At 47.1% G+C, this 20,663-nt stretch overlaps 1 protein-coding gene across 1 annotated transcript in view; it reads left to right on the top strand.

Moving 5' to 3' along the window:
• The window catches only part of LGR6 (leucine rich repeat containing G protein-coupled receptor 6), a 151,963-nt gene that overhangs the window by 31,868 nt on the left and 99,432 nt on the right, over positions 1–20,663 (top strand). The window lies entirely within an intron of this gene.

The following is a 20,663-nucleotide window of genomic DNA, read 5'->3' as shown; positions in this document are numbered from 1 at the left end:
TTCTTCATGGAAAGAGTGGTCAGGCATTGGAACAGGGTGCCCAGAGAGGTGGTGGAGTCACCATCCCTGGAGGCGTTCAAAAAACGGGCAGATGTGGCACTTTGGGACATGGTTTAGTCTAGTCTACCCTTGATTGGTTTAGTGTGGACTTGTTAGTGTAGGTTAATGGTTGGACTGGATGATCTTAAAGGTCTTTTCCAACCTAAATGATTCTATGATTCTATGATTCTATCTCTAAGAGTTGCCTGACCCTTGCCTGTGTCGGCAGGGAAGGCAATGGTGCTTTTCTTAGGGGTCTTCATTTAACAGGGAAATACCAAACAGAGTGCAAATTCTGAGCACCGAGCACAGGGACACTATATTTATGTTGGTCCCACAGAGCTCCCTGGCTTCAGGAAATATTAATCGCAGCATGGCTGAAGGGTGGCAGGCTGGTGAGGAGGGAAGCGGGAGATGTGTCAGGTATCAAAGAGTGGCTGAGTGGCCTCTGTTTGGTCTGGGGGTACCACAGCAGCAGCCCTAGGTGTTGACTCACCACTTCCCATTGTCTCCAGACATTAGGAAGTGCCAGTGATTGCCTCCATTGAGCCAAATGTCAGTGTCACAGATCACTTTTTGGAAGATTGGTTCGTAAAGAACTAGGCAGGTGTTGATTATGGGAGCACAGAAGGTAGCACATGCGTGACTGGTGGCAATGTCAAACTTTTACACCTCTTCGAACTTGTAGCAAACATCAGTTCCTGGAATCACATAAGTGAGGGTCTTTCCTTTCAAATAGGCATTCCCCAGCCCTCTAAAGGTTCAAAATTCAGAAGGCAAATAAAAGAAACCCAATATTCTTCATTGTTAACTCTTTTGCGCAAGCAAGTAGACAGTATTAAGAGTCACGAAGGGCTGGCTTTGTTAAGATGAAAAGTAAATTATAGGAGTTGGGTGTATTCTTGATGTAATCTTATTTATTTACCAAGAACACATGCTGGGGCCTGTTCCCCTGTGCACCGCAGAACAAACACCATCAGCCTTGCTCAGAAATCCCACACCTGCCCCTCCATGCCCAGGAAGCCCTGTCTCTTGTCATTGAGCAGCTTCTCCCAGACCAAGCTCCATCACTTGCAGCCTGACTCCAGGACCTGATACTGCAAATCCTGCACCCACACAGCTTTTGGTCTGAGGTTCCTCTGTGGGAGTGGGTAGCAACTATCAGGATGATACTTTTTACATATGGTTGTTAAAATAGGTTTGACTTTTGGAGACTAGATCGATAAGCTTGGAACCTACAGTGCAGTCATCACTGGAAGAGAACCGGAGTGCACTGAGGTGGTTGCCTTGAAAATCTGATGTCTCCTTAAGATAAATTAATATTTGCATCATTCTGCAAGCATATGGGGCATTTGAAGGCTGGAGATGGACATCTCTGGTGTTGAAAGCAAGACTGGAATTGCTTGCACTATTGTGACAGGAATGCACTGATGCAGGTGGGTATAACAAGGAGGTAGGAATGTACTATCTGATAGAGCAGGGAAACCCAGAACACTGCCAGGCATCCAAGTATTATTGGGATATTAAGTTAGTAGAGCTATTCTAGATTTTTTTCAGAGGCTGAACAGGCAGATCTGCACCAGAAATCTCAATACTGCAGTCTCAGGGTGATTCAGGGCTCATCATGCCCAGTGCCTTGTGTCTTTCCTTTGCATTTCCAGGCAGAAGTCCCCTTAAAAATGCTGCCTGGGCACCAGGACTTTTGACAGCTGTGAGCAAAGGTGGTCACTCCCTGCAGCAGGCCCTGCTCCAGGATGATGTATAAAGACATTACTGTGTGATCATTCACAGCCCCCAGGCTGTGATCACAGCATGTCACACAGCACCATTCCCCGTGCTCTTGTTGGAGTTATGAGTTGTCTGTAGCAGCCAGTGCTGAGTAACTGTCTTCAGGATGTTCTTTCCTTCTTCCATGCTTTGCTGCTTCTGTTTGGGATGTATAAACCTGCTAAATAATATGATTAACCTTGTAAAAGAGCTTTGCAACAACATGCATACATGGCTGGGGACTTGCACCTCCCACCAGCCTGTGCAGTACTTTGTGCCCTTTCCCTGACCTGCCACCATCTTGGCTCTAGGACAGCTGTGAGGCATATCCCGTGATGGCAGAGCTCAGTTTCCAATAGTAGGGACTGTGTCTGCAATCAGGGACCAGAGCAGGCACAAGGCTGCTGTTCTCCAACAGAGACAAGGTTTCAAAAATTTCTACTGACAGCTGACAGTCCAAGTCTCTGCTGTCCTCTGAGCACAACACTTGTTTCCATGTGAGAAGCTCAGTCACTGCTCAGGGGTCACAATGCCTGGATTGCCTAATTCTGCTGGCAGATCCTTATCGCCAGCCTAGGCTGCACTTTGCATTTCAAGCATTGAGAAGCATAGAGATGTTCCTGCTGCAATGAGCAGTGCAGGATGGGGATACCCACCTCTGCACCCCTCTTCTACTGGGGCATTGACAAATGGAGAGGTTGTGGGCACACTCCCAGCCCCACTTCACAAAAAACATCCATCAAAGGCAGCTTGACCCAGCTCTGCCAACTGCCAGAAGCAGTGTGCAGACCACTCAGAGGATCCTGTAGGACAGCTGGCCTTTGGTTTGTGGCAATGAGGAACAGCTCAAGAAAATGAATGGGCACAGCTGGCTTGGGAGAGGACATCTGCACGGAACCTGTGGAGTCTGCTAATGACAGTGAGGCCTCCCTTTCTCTGTCAGCCATCATTCCCCACAACAGTCTGGGTTAACACATTACTTTGTGGCTGTGATGGTGGTTTCAGATTCCCCCCACAATGTTCAACAGATCGGTGGGTCGTGGGAGTTGTGCCAGCTCTAAGGCATAGTGTAGAAGAAGATTCTCTTTCTCTCTGCTTCGTGCTGTTGGGGCAATGAAAGACTACTGATCCCAAAGCTGAGGCCAAAATGCAGGAGATAAATGACACAAACACTGATTTCCTCCAGAAACATTTTGCAGAATTGAACTGCACAAGGTAAAAGCAAGATCAAACGGGAGTTGGACAGGAGTGCTGGACCTGCGTGGGCTATGGGAGGATGATGCTTGTCTCACTGTCATCCAGAGATGCCTCCTTCCACCCCACAGGCAAAGTGATAACCACAGGGACCTGGAGCAAAGCAGGCCATGGCTCTGAAGATGGTTTATGCAGGATCAGGCTGCCAGCAACCATTCCAACCATGATAAGGTGTCTGCCCATACCCTAAGGAGTTTGGCCACATCCTGAGTGGGAAGGCAGTTAAAACGCAAAGTATTCCCTAGATTACCCACACAAATGCCTCAGTCTCTGTGTCCAAGGTCAGCTCCACTCAAACAGGGTTATCCTCAGTCTTCTCATTATTTGCACAACTCTGGGCTCTCTCGTCTCATCAGAGCTTGCATTTTACATTAAGGAAATCCTTCTTTTTCATTAAGTCATCTTTCTCCAACTTTCAGTAATTTTGTCTGGCAAGACTGGGATTAGGAGTCTGGCCATAACTTGAGAGAGAGAGGACTGCAGATGGAGGCACTAAAACTGTGAAGCAGTTCAGCTTCAGCAGTTCACAGGTGCAGCTCCTGGTTCTTCCAGACAACTGAACAAGCCTCAGAAAGCCAACATTACTGCAGCTGCTTCTCATTTCTTGCACAGATGTTATGCAGGATACAGCAGGCAAACAGTGTCCTGTTGATTAATCAAGGACTGGATTCATATTTGACCCCCAGGACCTTGGTCTTTCCCAGGAAGAGCAGTGCCTTGGGCAGTCTAAAGGAAGGGTGAGGCTGCTCATATCTGGCTCCAGCAAGTCAGATGAGGGCACCAAGTAGCAAGGCTGGAGATGGCACCTCCTTTGACATCCATTGACCCCTAATCAGAGAGCTCCCCAGTCCTCCCCTGACCAGCATCCAGCCTGAATGACACCTGCACCAGGCAGGCAAGGCTCGATGCCTCTGCAAGCCAGACACCCACATCTTGGAGCAGCCTCTTGGAGATCTCCTCCCCACCCAGCTCTCCTTGGCGCTTTCCCTGCTTTATTCTTCCATCTTTTAATACATCGGATGTTACTCAAGCCCACTGATTGTTCTCCCTTTTGTGCTGGGGCAGACAGACGGGCTCCCCAGACAATAGACATGCTTCACCAATGACTGGGAAAGAGAGGTGGAAGATTTACTGCCATGAGGTAATTGGCTCCAGGAATTCAAACTTTCTTTGCTTCAGGAACTGCCTCCATTGTCCTGCCTTGCCAGCAAAGCGGAGATAGGGAGGGTCCTGAGCACGGTGTGCTTGCGACAGGCAAGATTTGCCTTCTGAGCACCAGCTCCATTCACAGACCCGAGCCAGAACCTGAATCCTTGGGCTGTGACTCTTTTCTGCCTCTGGGTGTAGCTTGCCCCACCTGCTTTGACACTTCTTTTGCCAGATTTCTCAACCATGTCTAGTTGGTGACACCACCCCTCTCCCCCCCCCCACCTTATTCAGAGCATAAAAATGTCCCAAACCATTTTCATTTACCCCAACAGTAAGAATAAAAACGTCTCCCTGATGCCTTTGATAGTGCATTAGAACATGGATAGGCAGCATCACATGCCAGATCATACAAGCCCATGGGTACATGGCAAGGCCAGCAGAAAGTCACTGCAAAAGGTGAGGTCTTGTGGGCTGTGTGGGGGTGAGAAGGTATCCATTTTCAGCTGGAAGAAATGCTTTCACAACCCGCAACTGCCTGCATGGCATTTTTGCAATCCCTTGTGGGTGTAGCAAGCACAGATCAGGAAATGCTGCACTAGCTATGCTGACACTTCATCAACCTTCTTGCTGTGAAAAGCCATTTTCTTGGAATCCACAACAACTTCAGGCTGCCACTTTGGTTAAAGTCTTGACTGCTCCAGGCCAGTGCTACCTCTGCAGTAAATGGTTGTTTCAAGCCAATATGGGTCCACTGGTTGCAGCTGCACAACTTCGTTATGTCCTCTTTTGATGGCTCTGGGTTGCTGAGTTTTCCAGCTATCTGAGGTTATGTCCTTAGACACGCTTAGGACATTGTATAAGTGAGCTGGTTAGAAAACTAATAAGCAGCTTCAAGATTATGTGTTTGGGGGGGCCCTTTAGCACACTCCTTCACAGACATTGCCAACAGGCACGCAGGTGAAGACAGCCAGATAGACTATCTGGGCAGCAGCTGACCCCCTGTGCTCCATGGACATTGCTTCTCCCACCCTAGCCCGGAGACAGGGTGGGAGCGTCAGGGTGGGGAACGTGCTGGGGATGTACATAACCCCAACCTTAGTCTATGTGCCCCAAAAGCTCTGGTGTCTGGGTGTTAGGGAAAGGCCAACAGAGAGAGCCCATGTCCCAGGGTCATGCCATGGCCTCCAACATCCCTTGCAGATAACAGTGGGAATTGTCCAGTAATATCCTATCTCTGCACATAACATCAGTCTTGTGGTTTTCTGCCCTAGTACCAGCAGGAAGATCAGTGCTTCTGTTTTTGTAAAGCCCTAGATACAGGACTTAAATTATATTAAAAAACTATTTTAAGTTTTATCTATGCTTCTGAATGATCTCAAATTTTGTTTTTTTCTCACTTTTCCTGGCTGTCCCCATATGCGAGGTCAGCCGTTGGTACCCAGACAGGGCAATAGGTGCGGTGGCTTGTGAATCCCACCCCAGAGCCTGTTCTGCTTCCTTGAGTAAGGTGATACTTCCCTTCTCACTCTGTCCAAATCCATCCTCCTACACACAAAAAAAGGGAAGGCAGGAACACTTGCAGGAGCAAATTTTTTGAGATTTCCTTTACTCAAAGTCTCATGAGGAAGGCAAAACATTTAACACTGTCCTGGGCACCAGCAGAGGCTCATCCATCCCCATATCTCTGGTATCACAGCCTTGTCTGACAGGGCCCAAGTTAGGGATCCAATCCAGAGCCAGGTGGCCAAGCCAGCTGCGTCCACACTATGAGGACAAGGCTAGGGGTGAGCCAGTCTCCTTCATGTCCTTCCCTACCTCACATGCCGGGTGGCCAGCAGCAGGCTTCAGGAGTGTTAGCATTGGACATCACCTTGCATGAGCTGACACAGCAGGGTCGATGCAAACAGGACATTGCAGCCCATCACTGCCAGTTCTGCAAAAACCATCACAGACACCCAAGCCAGGACAGCCCCACTGCTAGGATATCTTCTCTGCCCTCCTGCCACAGTGCTGGGAGCACAAGGTCTCAGCTGGTCTTTTAATTCTCAGTCCACACACCAGCATCACAGCACAGGGAGCTGGGGAGCAGGAGAGAGGGCTGGGGCACGAGAGGAATAAGATCTCTTAGGCCCCAGTGTTTCTGCCAATCCACCCAGATATTTGGGCACAGAATGTTGAAGAAGCTGGCTATCTCCAATCAATGCCAGTATCATGTCTCCAGCAGCACCTAGCACTACCCACCTCCCAAGAAATAGAAGAGGGCAATTTTGTGCATGTCTTTCTCAGTTGAGATAGTTAATAGTTGTCCATGCCACAAAGCAGAATGGTTTAAACTATTTTTGGGACAGGTTGAATACAATAGAAAACCAAAATTCTGGTCCATAAAAGCACCTGCCAAGCTCAATTCTAAATATAAATCATCTGCTGTGCCAGACCATCCCAAGCTTGTCCTGCTCTGGAGTGAATTACTGCCTTCCGTTCCTGCTTGAGTGCACTAAATGTATTCAGCTTTGTCATGACGTGATTGTTCCTTCTTTTACTTGTTTTGGCACAGAGTGAGCTGAAAAGCAAAGCCTGGACACTGTCTCATTGCTAAGCAGGTGTTAGGTTATGACATGATTTTCTCCTCTCAAGGCAGCCGCTCTGCAGATGTCATATGATTGCTTCTCACAGTCGTGACCAGCGTAGTGCCACCATTGCAATTGGCAGCTCCCCCTGGGGACAGAGCAGGCAATTAGGAGCATCCTGTATCCTGCAATATGCCTCCCCACTGGCAAACAAGTCCTCAGAGCATAACAGGGCACCTTAATCCATGAGAAAATGCACAGGCACAGGGTTGTTATTCCCCCCCCACACACACACAGACACACACACTGTGTCTCTCTGTCGCTCTGCTCAGAGGAGGATCCTGCTGATCTCTCTGCTGAGGTCCAAAGCATATGAAAGACAAGACAGACAACTCAGAGGTCTCTCTGCCAGCTCTGAGCTGAACCATCACTCTTTGTTTGGCCAAAGATTTGCCAAAGTCTTTTGGGGTTAGATGCAGTTCCCCACACAGGGGTTTTAAGTGCAATCTGAGATAGCCTGTAGTGTTTCAGACATCCCTGTGTTGGGCAGATGCAACACAGGACCCACGGGAGACCCCTAGCATGGTGGCTGGAAGCCAAGGTGAATGCAAGGGTTGCGCAGGGTCCCTGCTTAGATGACTGTGGGTCAGTGCAGAGAAGGTACAAGTCAGCTGGATGAAGCAGCTTTTGTTTGGAGCCTTCCCTGGTGGGGGGCTGAGCCTGGACAAACAGACCCCTCATGGTACAACAGTGCTGGCAGCTGGGCCCCAGCTTTGAAGGCACAGGTGAAAATCCCCCAAACGCTCAGCTAAAGCAGTGCTTTTCTCTGGCAGTTGTCGAATGACTGAAGTCAACCCTTCTGTCTGCTGCCAGCACCCCAGCAGCCCATTGTAGGAGCCAGCAGGAAGCTGAGCACCAGGGAAGCACAGGAGTCTAGCTCCAGCATCGCTCAGCTTTTTAGGGTTCTCTGCTCCAGAGCAGCAGGAAGAGGCACATGATCCCTAATGCTAACATGAGCTTACAGCAGCAAATGCTGCACATTCATGGCCTCAGCTGGGGCAAAGCCTGAGGATGCAAAGGAGACTCCCCCAACTCTAGTAGACTGCTGGTGCCTGTGCAGGGCACACACATGCTGTACTGGGCAAGGGTTGTGCTCACTGCACCCCAGCATCTGATGCCTGTGAAAAAAACCTACAGTGAGACCCAGCCCAATGCCTCACATCCAGATTCGTAGCTGGAATAAGAGATTTTTTAACCCATTTTAAATCCAAGCCAGGTAGTATGAGAGCCGTGTCCTTGTTGGAGGGACTGATGCCCACATAATATGAGTCACATGGGAAAAAAAAACCCAAAATCTGTAACTTGTTTTGCTTGAAAATCAGGATAGCCAGGGAAGGTAGAGTGCTGACATTAAATCAGCACTCTGGTATCAGGGCTTCATTTCCCAGATGATCCCAGCTCCCCTGGTGTTGCCACTCTCCAGGAGTGAACCCAAGCTTCAGTTCACAGGGTGTTTCTGAAAACAGCACTTATAAGAGCAGAGCAGTGATGCTTGAGGAGAAACTTTGCCTCACAGTGCGCCACAAGCCAAATGGGAACATTCACAGCAGCCCACCTTCTTGTGTCTGTCGGCCAGCATTGCAACACAGCTGGCACCAGAGCTGGCTAGAGCAGTGTCAGAGATGCCAGAATTGTGTCTTCTACCCATTTCAGGCATGAGAACACAGCCCTGGCTCTTTCAGTTGTTTATGACAATGAATTGTCTTTGCTCATTGGTCATGGTGGCTGGGAGTGTTTAGAAAGTGCCATTTAAACACAGGCTTCTGCAGCACAAAGTCTTTCCAAACCAAATGTGGGAAGGGCCAGCACTTGAGTGTTTCTGGGGACTGTTTCCCAAAACAGAGCACTGCCTCCCTTGGTCCCTTCTGCCAGCTCCCAGGCTGATACAGCTCCTAGCCCTTGAGCAGCAGTTAGAGACCAGGAGGCCATGCTCATCACTGCTGTGTCTGTTTGCACGTTAAGACTGGTGTTTCTCAGTGCAAATGCGCTGCACACACATTCTCCATGGCTCCTTGCAGGTTCATGCATATGCTTCACATGCACTCTGTGCTTACAGCCCTATTGAGTAATTTGTAGTGGTCCAGACCTTGCTGGGACCTGAGCTGCAATCCTGACCACCCCATAGCAAAGCACTTATGAGGACAGTAGGAATCTAAACACGTGCAAGTAGCACTTAAAGCAAAACAAGGCACAAGGGGTCTTTTGGGACAGCTGAGTCTGGAAAACAGCTTGGCTGTGTTCAGCAAACCACAGTGGAGTTCAGGGCTGGCTGCAGCATGATGGTTTGAGGATGCTGGTGTAGGGCATGGTGCTGCATGCGACCAAGACGGAGGTGGGTTTTCTCATCTCTTGGCCAGGCTATGCTAACTGAAGAGCCTCTGTCCCCAAGACAACCTTCCCTGGATAAATCCTACTTGGGACCTTAATTCTTGGAGATCTGCATGCTTTGTCTTCACAGAGCTTTCCAACAATTACAGACAAGCACTCTCTCTCCATGAGGTCAAGGATTTGGGAGTAGAGCCATCAGCTTGCATCTGGCACATTAAGTGCCCATTTTCCTCTGACTTAAGATCTTTTTTCACCTTCTGGGTAAGAGAAATCAGTTATCGCTGGAGCTAACAGTCTGCACCAAAGAATCACAGGCAGGAAGACATGGGCTTCTGATGGAAGTTTTCCTATTATTTCTTGCCAGCAAACCTCTTGTGCTTTTCCAGGAACTTTAAAGGATCTGTCCAGAAGTGCTCAATCAGGTACAAGCCTCCATACCTTAGTAACTGGATTCCTGTTCTTTGAGAGAACGATGCATAGCTGCAGCACTGACATCAACTTTTGGCAAGTCCAAGAGGTCACATGCAAGGAGGAAGGCCATGTAAAAGTCTCTGAATGCCAAGCCCTCTGCCAGCTCTTTGTGCATTGGTCTCTCCCTGACACTCGAGCCACCTCTCTGTCCTAGCATGTGGGTTTTCAGATCGGTGCACGTACAGACCTGGAGATAACACAGACAGCTTCAAAGCAGTGTGCCAGTGAAATGCAGAAACTTACCATCTTTCCATCAGGGGCAGATGGGGAACAGCTGTCCAGGCAATGTGTCCTGTGTCTAAACACAGCCCAGCACAAAGACCAGGGTTCCCACTGGGCTGTAGTGCCAGTGCCTGGCACCTTGCAGGCTCCCATGCTGGCAGCTTGCTTGTGAGCCTGCAAAAGGATCTGCTTACAATATGCAGCGGAAACAGGTTTTTCTCTGAGAAACAGTTTCCTAGAGCAAAAACCGCTCTTCATCAAATGCAGAAGTTTCCAGGCAACACACAGATGTGGTCAAAATTTTTGAATGAAAACATATTGGAGATGTTTGAATCTGAAGTAAAAGGTTTTGTTTCAATCTGGCTTTTGTTTTACTTCTGATTTTTCCAAATTCAACCTCAGGTTAATATATGCAGGTAATGTCTGTCATTAAATATTACTTTATCATGGCTTGGCTTTTACTGAATGAAATGTTTTGATGTCAGCATAAAGTATTTCAATCAGCCATTCTAACATTTTTCACTTAAAAAAAAAAAAATCAGAATTTGTCTCTTGTAAAATATTTCCAAATTTGCCTACTTCTTCCAGTTAGTGACAGACACAAACTCCACAGAGGTTCAGTAGTGCATCTCCTCCAACCCTCTACTTCACATGTACTGTTTTATTTACTAGTCTCAGGACTTTGGGACCAGATTCTGCCCCATACGTGAGCTGGTGTAACTGCCCCGAGATATGACTTGCAAGGGGAGAGGCAGTCTGCCCCAAAGCTCTTCCAGTAGTGCCTTGCCCTGGTTCTTCCCCATCTCAGTAGCAGGCTGCTTTTGTCCCCAGCTCAGGTAGAAGTCACACACCGTCTGTGACCATACAGCCTGCCCAGTCCTTTCTCTGATTTCTTGCCAGCCAGAGGAGTAACAGAAATAACCACGTGCTGCCAGATCCCCTCAATGTGAAAGAAACCAGCATGTTTGCGTGCACTTCTGGTCAAATACAGGCTATCCACTTCCTGCCCACCAGCCTTAGGTTCTGCCATCTCCTTTCAGTGGAGACAATGGGCATCATCTGTTGGGGATTCCTGAACACTGCGGGGGGTCAGAAGTTGGCAGTGGTGGGAGGATGCGTGCAATAAAGAGAAACAGGACAGAGGTTGCTGCTCTGGGCCAGATGTGCAAGGGTCTCTCGTGTGCGCAAATTAACTGTGGGCACCTTAGAAAGAGTCCAGCAGGGCATTCAACTCACAAGCAGAGGTGGAATTCAGTATTCAGAGTTTTTTTCCCTTATTCAAACACTGCCTCTCTGTAGACTTCCAGCTGATACTTTTCCAGGATATGTGGGGTCAAATGCATTTTGTGCAAACCTTGTACAATCAAAGGAAGGATGTGGGTGGCAGTGTTTGCATGTGTCCCTGGTATGCAGTTGGAAGCTTGTCTATGGCATGTACGTGCAGACCACACTAGCTTCAGCCCAGCCTGCTCCTCAAAGGAGAATCAGAGCTCACAGCAAATGCTCCGAATTAGGCATGGGTACTGAGCTGTGCCCAAAGGGCATGGTATGAAAAATGCCATAATCTACCATGGCTGACACAGTCCTCCTGTAAAGAACATTCTGGGTCAAGCCAAAAAAAGCCACTGAACCCAGATGCAGGGTACACAGAGCAATGAAATGGGAGCACTTTGGTCTTCAGCAAAGCCTATAGGAACCTGTGCAGAATTCATGTTTTTGCATAGGACTGCAGCAAAAAGAACAAGGAAAAGCACTGTCCTCAACCTGGCTGGACCCCCACACCCCAGATCCTAGGAATCAGTGGTTTAGGCACCCTTGAGCCAGACGTGGCATTAGACAATCACCCTGAATAGTCACAGGTAGATTTATCCTCCATTAATTCGTCTTGTATCTTTGTCTTCTGTCTTTATAGAGTTTCTCACTAGGGACTCTACAAAATTATGTACCAGTAATTTGTAGCTAAAAAGTACATCCTCCTAGTGCATCAAACCAGCACCATCTTCTCTGTCACTCCTCTCCTCACAATCTCTTTGCCAAGCAAAGGAGTTCTGGTATCTTCACTTCTACTCTGACACAGTTCCTTAGACCCTGTTCCCTCACCTATGATCTGTCTGCTACTTCAGTGTCTGCTTTTTTGGTACTGTCCAACAAGCCATGCTTTCCAGGTGGATCATTCACTCTTCCAGGAATATCTCTGTAGCAATTAACTTCTGTTTCCACCACATGGGTTCCAACAGGGGTTCAACCATTGTGTTCCCAATGCTTCCTCCCACATTAACTGGGCAAGTGGCACAGGGGGGCTGCAAAGCCCTTTATTGGCCTGAAGAAAAACAGTCCTGTGCCCACTGCACATCAGTGTGAACTGCCCACAGAGGTCTTCATGGAGGTGAGAGCAGGAGCCTGGAGCAGGCAGGGCAGACTCTAATGCACAAAGCTACCTTGTCAGGCACTGCAGATTGCAGAACAGCTCCAGTCTGCTGGCAAGTGCCTCTGCCATGGAGTTTCTGGCTCCCTAGAACAGCCTTGTGTCTTACAACCATCCTTGCCTTGCCCCACTTTCTACCCTTCTGCATTGCTCTTCCTGGGACACAGCACCATGCCCCCCAGCCAGCCCTCAGGCAAGTGTGGCTGGTGTCCCAGAGCAGAGCTGGGTAATACTTTCTCAACACAACACTTGTCTTCATAAATATCCTGTCTTAATCAAAGCAGAAGGTGCCAACTTGAAAGCACAGTATTTCCTTGACTCAGTTGATTTCAAGGACATTTGTCAGGGAATGTGACAGATCCACCAGTTGCATTTGTTTGCTGTTTACTGATCATTATTTCTTTCAAAAGGCTTTGGCTGGGCAGCAAAGAGGAAGATGCTCCTGGGTTTACCTTTCCCTGGTAGCTGCTCTGGGTGTTAAGAGGATATCTACTCTGTCAGGGTGAGAGGTTTCATTTTCCAAGAGAGTGACTAGGTCTGTTCCCAAAGAGCCCAGCTAGCAGGAGCCGGAGCCCAGCAAGGACCTGGAGAAGGGCAGGGAACAAACCTACACTCAGGACACAAGAGAATGTGAGGCTCTTTCCAGGGATCTAGAAGAGACCATTTAGTTGCTAAAAGTCAGGACATTGCTGGGCTGTGGCTGCTCCAAAGGGCACAGTGGGCAGAAAGGACATTTGCTTGCAATCTCATTTTTCTTGCTTTAGAAAAAATGTTCTTTGCTCTCATTCATGCCCCAATATTTCTTTTTAGTTTAGAGGTTCTTTTGGTTTTGATGTGCTCACACTGGCCAACTCTGAGTCTCATTATGTGAGGCAAAAATGTAAAAAGAATTTTAAAGAGGCTGAGAAGTCCTGCTTGGACACTTCCAGGACAGAAGGTATTTTTCTCTTCAACTGACTTTTGGTTTTGAATGTCCTTTCTGGGATGATTTTTTAATGTCAAAACTGGAGAGGAAAAAAAACCCACTTTTTTTATTATTCTGATCAACGCAAAACAATTCTTTCTAGACTTCTGTTTCATGGGAATCACTAAAAACATGAACTTGCAGAATGGTATCAGAAATGGAAAATATGGTCCTAGCCAAAATCCAACCCAAAACAGCCTGGTACACTGACTGCTCTGTCCAGGCAGTGAAAGCAGAGGGGCTGGGAGGAGGGTCTATCAGCCGGTTTGGTGTATGAGACTCCCCTACTCCAGTCGAAGCAGTTCTGTATTAATGGGCACTGGAAGCACCAGGGCACTTGTACACCTGTAGGCCAGAAGATGTCAATGCCCATCATGCTCGTAAGAGCTATACCAAGCAAGACAAGTCATTTTCTCCCTGCGTTGTCACAGTGTAAGTACTTTCCCCTCTTATCACCATGCAGACTTCCCTCTGGCAACTAGGACAGCTGCAGCCAGGAGACGGAGCCAATGAAAAAAATCTCTAGAAGCACACTTAGCAAGATTCAAGTTTTGCATTTTTGGAAAAACTGACCTCATTTTCTGATCCAAGTTTCATCTCTGTTCCATGACATCGTGCCTTCTGGAGGCAGCTCCTTGCTGCTTCTCAGCCATGTCTCCTCCATGTGACTGCAGCCTATTCTGCCAAACAATCTGTCCTTCTCCCTACCCTTGGCTGTGCACCCCATGCCTTCTTCCTTTCTCCTCTGCTGTCTAGGCAGAGCCCTTCCCCTGGCAGACCCTGTGGACCCTGGGATGAGATGGTGTTTGCTGACAGCCCTGACCTGGCTTCTAAAAGTTATTTCTTCCTGTTCTCAAATCAACCATTCACAGGGGCAGAAATGCACTACCTACTCTGCTCAGCCCCTTTCTGCTCTCATGCGTGGAGGGCACATAATACGGTGCAGAGCCAGGGCAGCTACGGGAGGAGCTGGAATTGGAGTAGCCAGAACAGCATGAGAGTTGTGCTTGCTGTAGGTCACTGCTATTCACTGCACAGACCAGACTTCTGAAGATCTGCTGGTGCAGGGATGGGCTTAATCTCACCCTGGCAAACTGGCCTTGGCTGAGTCTTTATTATTGAAACATTGTGGAGATCTTGGATAGGGCCTACACATGGGGGATGATCTAAGATGACTGATCTATTTTCAAACATGGAGAGGTGGGAGTAGAAACACGTTCTGCTCTTGCCTATTGCAGTGATATGGGATTGAAGCAGGGCTGGTGCCTCCAGATATAGTGTAATGCAAATGAGCTCTTGCTGCTTTGATCTCTTTATCTTCCCTTTCTCCTTTTCTTTATGGAGACTACCTTTAGCATAGTTTTCAACCTGCAGGCTTTTAGGAAAAATTTCAGCTGGCTCTATGGCTCCAAGTACCATTCTACCATCAGCCCCAGCTCTACCCCGAGCAATTCAGCATTTTGTGGTGACCTCGGAGATTTCAAGATAAAGAGGAAAGGAGATAACAAGAACCTTTATGAATCACTCTAGAATAATCTGAAGAATTTCTAAAACCATCATTTATTGCCTTTGGGCTTCTTTTCTAAAGGTGGTGTAATTGTGTGCTTTTCACTGGATGCTAATGAGAGTGGCCAGAAGATAGGTAGAGAGAGCCATTGCTCATCTCCTAGTGATTTCAGAGAGACAAGAGTGTTTCATGCTTTGCAAGAACAGGTCTAGTGTTGGACCTTTCCAGGATAAGGATGGGAATTTTGGTTTGGTTTGCACAGCTCCCCCAGAGATCAGACTGCTGCACTGGGAGGCCTTAATGCTGTAATTGTGCAATTAATTAATCAACAGGATACCAGGTAATTAGCTTTTCCACACAATCATAAAAATTCCTGCTCAACTGCCTGAGTATAAGGAAGGTCCTTTTTACAGTCCAGGAACCCATGTTTTCAGCACCAACACTGAGAGGAACTAGGTTGAGTCCGTGCTGGGAAAAGAGCACATTAATGTCCTGAACATCTTGAAAAATGTGAAGATATATTAGATCAATTTAGGGCTTGAGAAGATAATCATCATTTGGGATTCTTAGCAGCTTCCTGTAGGCTCAAAACCTGAGGATATGTCGTTGTTTAGCCCCAGCCAGCAACTAAGCACCACGCAGCCGCTCGCTCACTCCCCCTACCCCGATGGGATGGGGGAGAGAATCAGAGGAGTAAGAGTGAGAAACACTCCTGGGTTGAGATAAGAACAGTTTAATAATTGAAATAAAGTAAAATAGTAATGACAATAATAACAATATAATAATGATAATTACAATAATAATATACAAAGCAAGTGATGCACAATGCAATTGCTCACCACCCGCCGACCGACACCCAGACAGTTCCCGAGCAGCGATCGCTGCTCCCTGGCCACCCCCACCCCAGTTTATATACTGAGCCTGACGTCATATGGTATGGAATAGCCCTTTGGTCAGTTTGGATCAACTATTCTGGCTGTGCCCCCTCCCAGTTTCTTGTGCGCCTGGCAGAGCATGGGAAGCTGAAAAAGTCCTTGACTAGCATAAGCAGTACTTAGCAACTAAAAACATCAGCGTGTTATCAACATTCTTCTCCTACTAAATCCAAAACACAGCACTATGCCTGCTACTAGGAAGAAAATTAACTCTATCCCAGCCGAAACCAGGACAGGATAGCAGTCAGATATGTTCTTTGGGGTTACCTTGCCTCCTTACAAGAGAGGAGCATGAGGTCCATTTCCCTAATGCTGAAAATCCTGTGCAGTGGCTTGGGCAACATCTGTCATCACTTCCAGCTGTTGCCAGATGCATGGGATTTCCCTGAGATAGGAAAGAAGCCAGGAGCCCACAGAGTACCCCACTGCTGAGTATGTGAAGGTCTGCCCTTTGAACCACACCATGAGCTTGCAGAAACCTTGTAGATCAAAGATCTGCTTGAAGGCAGCTACTTCCCCCTGCTCTCATGGCAGAGGGACACAGGCTTCTCATCATGCTGACAGAGGGATCCAAGGAGAGCACCTCAAGGGACTGAAGCTAGTGACCAGACTTTCTGCACCTCTGGAGTACAGAGAGAGATGGCTGGGGAATGTCTTCTCCCAGCCATAGCTAGGAGTTGCTCTTTCTGTAGGAAATGTCCTAGCCCTGTGATGGCTTCCAGGAGAGCACCATCTCTCTGCCAGTCATGTGCACTTTGCAGATCTTGAGCCAGATGCACATCTGGCTCTGAAGGTTATGTGCTTGGCCTCAGCCAAGACCATATCACTGCAGATTTCACCTTCAAACCCTCCTGACTGAGCAGCCGCAATCTTCTTGTGTTATTCCAGTGTGTCTTCAACCTGTTTTGCTTTAGGTCTGTTGACTACTTGTGTTAATTCACATTAGAGTGCATCTCTGGGGAAACACTTTGCTTATAGACAGGGAAGAGGTATATCAGGAACTTTGGGGGTGACAGACAGGGTTCATTGTTCCCCAATTTTGTGGGCAGCTTTCAGACACCTTGAGTTTGTGTGAGACACATCAATCCTGCTGTCCCTAGAAGTACATCCTGGGGATATTGCTTAGGCCTATCTTGGGCAAGTATCACAGGGTGCCCTTCATGCAGACCTACACATTGTAGCATTAAAAACTTCCCATTTGGCCTAAGACCATGCACTTCTACAAGGTCCTGCAGGTGCCTTCACCAGAGCTGGACAGAGTCTACTGGGACTGTGCTGCTCCCCACAGGGACATCCATGGCTCCATGTTTCAGAGCACCAGCACCACAGCCTGCACCCCACCTGCCCAAGAAATTATGCCAAAGATAAGTTCCTTTGATCTTTAAAGCTTACATCATCCCTGAACTAAAACACTGTGGTAAACATTTCCTAGCACTGTTAAAGAGCATGGTGGATAGTCCTACTGGAGTACCCAAGGCATGGTGTGTGTCACATCATTTTTGGTAAGGAAGATCAGCTAATCAGTGAATAATTAAAGTTTGTTTATGAAAGAAGGCGACATCAAAGCAAATAATTTAAGGAACCCCTCGAGGGCCAGAGTAGTTGTAAGGTCTGAGGCTGAATCACATGAGTTCAGTTTCCCTGAACTGTGTCTCAGTTTTCCTGCAGGTACAAGTTAGAAATGCTTACAATAAATGTTTAGAATTAGCTGGGGAAGGGGGAGTTGTTAAATCACACTAATTATAGCCATGATGGCTTTGGTGAATTGCCATTGGAAAGCACAGGTAATTTCAACACCTAATGCAAGAGGCCTTAAAAGACATTGCTTCATGGGTAAATGCAGGTGGTACCAGAATAGAATTTCAGTTCCAGAAGTAGTGGAGTAGTTCACTTTACTGTCAGCATTTCAGACCACAGCCATGCAAAATGATTTGACAGTGAAAGGTTTCCTGCTTTTATTTGATAGCTTGCAGAGAGGGCAGACAGGCCAGTCACTGGGGAAAGAGGAACACGGGAGCTCTGGGACAGGAGAGGGATGGCTTGTCCCAATTCACCAATGCAGTCTGATGTCATTAACTCAAAGGCAAGAATCTGGACAGTTCCTCTGCTGGTCTGACACTGCAAGCCTGGGTGAAGCTGTAACACCCCATTTCCTCTCCTACTTTTCTGATTTCATCTACAGTTGAACAACTATAGGATCTGAATTATGTTCTTTGTGCATTTCTATATGCCTGCTATGGTACAATCCCCATCTTTTTAGTGGTTTCTCCAGTGCAAATGACAATAGCCATGCTTAGATATGAGTGACCCAACACTTGTTAGACTCCACTGGATGCTAGTCACTCAAAAGAGAGACCTATTTTGGAAAGTCAAAGTCATTGACAGAGCTGAGAAAGGTCAGAGGAGTCCCTAATCCATTTAGTCCATGAATCCCTAATCCTTCTGCAAGATGTTGCTGAAAAAAAAAATCCAACAAGGTTCAAATACCATGGGTTCCTTTTAAAATTAACTAAATGTGGCTGGCTGAAGTAACCACCGTCAAACACTTGAAGAGATAAATAGCTTCCCTGATTACCCTGACGGAAGCATTTCTACTCTTGCATGCACTGGGGATGTACATGACACAAGAAACCTTACTAAGAGGAAAAGCATGAGCTCAGGAAAACACAGCAACAAGTCAACAACAACTTTACATGAGTAATAAGTCAAACATTTACTCCCACAACACTTCAGGCAAGAATCCTGTGCCTCAGCTTTCACACAAGCATGGACAGCCTGCGGAGAAACATCTTGTACTTTTGTGGCTAGCAAATCACTGAGCCCAGGACTGTGCTCAGGAAGTTAATTTCCAGCCCTTGGAGGAACTCATTCTTCCTTAACACCATCTGTCCATGCACCATCCCCTCCATGCTGTCCTCGTACCATGGCCAGTCCAGGAACTCCACTACACCAAGCCAGGTGTGATGTCCACTGCTCTAGAGGAGCTGGTGTGGGCCCCCCCCATGGGATCCCATGCTTGAGAGTTAACAGTAAACACAGTCCTAAATCTGAGTCATTGGCACCATATTTGCCTTGCTGTTCATTAGCTAGAAGACCAGTATGAGGGTTTGCACTATGGGCCTCCTCTTTTCAGTACTGTGAGTGCAGATGTGTTGCACTGCACTCAAGTCCTGCAGGACTGCAAACCACCAGAGCATCCAAACACCCAAAACATCAGTGAGTTTTAAAAAATGTCCCAAAATGTTCCCCATGCAATAGCCTTGGAAATCAGGGCTGGATTTTTCTTCACTGCCCCAAGAGATGGTGGGACAGAGCCCCTTCCCTCAGACCTTTCTGTGGCCAGGAGCCCCAGGGGTGTAAGAGAGTGAGGGAGTTAAAGAAAAGTCATGCAAGGTGGAGCTGTGCAGCTGTCAGAGTGATTGGGTAATGGTATTTCTCTTCTGCCTTTTGCAAGATTTATTCAGAAACCAGTGTATTTTTTTCCTCTTCATGGTATGGATCAAAGGCAAGGAAAGAAGAGATCAAAACATCTTTGGCCTCCCCATTACCACTAGCCACATACTGATGTGCTGCTGGGTTTGACTGATGCTGGGGGTCTGCACATCCCTGCAATTCCTGCCCATGCAGGGGTGTGGACCAGGCAGCTGTCCCCATCATGCCTAGGAAAGGTCTGGGCACCCAAAATGCAGTTCAATGAGGTTTGAAAAGTGTCCTCTGAGGCAAGCAAGGAGTATTCCCTACACTGCCAGCAGAAGGCAACTTAAGGAATTTGAAGGAGATCTTGAATGTTTCAGACCTGTGTTTTGTGTCATTGCCTTTCATTTTACATTATTTTTCATTATTTTTACATTGTTTCACAACATGTCAAAACACCAGACTGATTCATTACAACATAAACAGGAGACACTTTGATGTAAGAAAGAAAGATGTTTTAATGGGTGCTAAGTAGCAACTGCCATTAGGGATTTAAATATAAAAATAGAAGCAGCACAAAATAATATTTTAACCCTTCTATTGTATCACAGGATCGTCCAAATATAGAATCTAGTGTTGCATGCAGAACAATGCAGACAATAACTTTATTTTCACATTCATTCTGAAAGCAGAATTTTGAATTCTCATAGGTCTTTTGGGAATTTCTTCATCTCTTCTTTGGTGAGGAGAAAGTTATAAAGAAAAACAAAAAACTTTGCCAGCAGTATCTTCAAATAGGGCTCCCTAAGTTGCACAGTTTTGTCACAGGACACAGGCAGGCTTTGGACCCTCCCTAGGTGTAACCTGCCTCCACCAATGCCAAATAGATCTGGTCAGAAAGTGGGGTGGAGGGGGTGTGGAAAATGGTGCAAAATGAAGAAGCCTACACCCATACACTTTTTAAGCCTCTTTACTAGCAGAACTTGGGAATGTTTTCTCAGTGAAGAATTCAAAGAGATTTGAGTAATTTTTTCAATAAACCTGTTTTCCACTGAAGCAGTTTCCTACCCAGAGCCCAAAGCCAGCCTGTGATGCTCCAGGGCACTTGATATGTGACCTGCAGTCTCATGTGTTGGGTCTGCAGGATCTCAGTTCAAACGGCGGTGTGTTGTGCAGATGGCAGCCAGCTCAGAGAGGTCCCTCTTGTAAGGCTAGGTTTTGCTGAGGGCAACATTTCTCTTTTATGCTTCAGTCCTTGTCCTTGGCACAAGCCTCCCTCCTTTATTTTTATGTTATGTGTCCTTATTCTTACATTACAAGAGAGAAACCTGTCTGTGTCTGCCATTTAGTCTAAGCAGTCTGAAGGAGCCAAGCAGTGTCCTGTCTATACACAATGATCAAAAATAGCCCCTTCTTCGTCATATGAGTCTACCCAGCACATCAGATGGCATTTGACTAGGATTCCTTTGCTCAGTAGGGGATATGGCCCATTCATTCCCATTGGTTTTAACCATGCCAGCTTTAAATTCCACCTCATCTTTCCTCATAGTTGTAAAAATTG

This window comes from Pelecanus crispus, chromosome 17 (assembly GCF_030463565.1).
Source record: "Pelecanus crispus isolate bPelCri1 chromosome 17, bPelCri1.pri, whole genome shotgun sequence".
In the NCBI taxonomy this organism is placed as follows: domain Eukaryota; kingdom Metazoa; phylum Chordata; class Aves; order Pelecaniformes; family Pelecanidae; genus Pelecanus; species Pelecanus crispus.
Note: the sequence above shows the minus strand (reverse complement) of the source record. Positions and strands in the feature narration are given on the sequence as shown.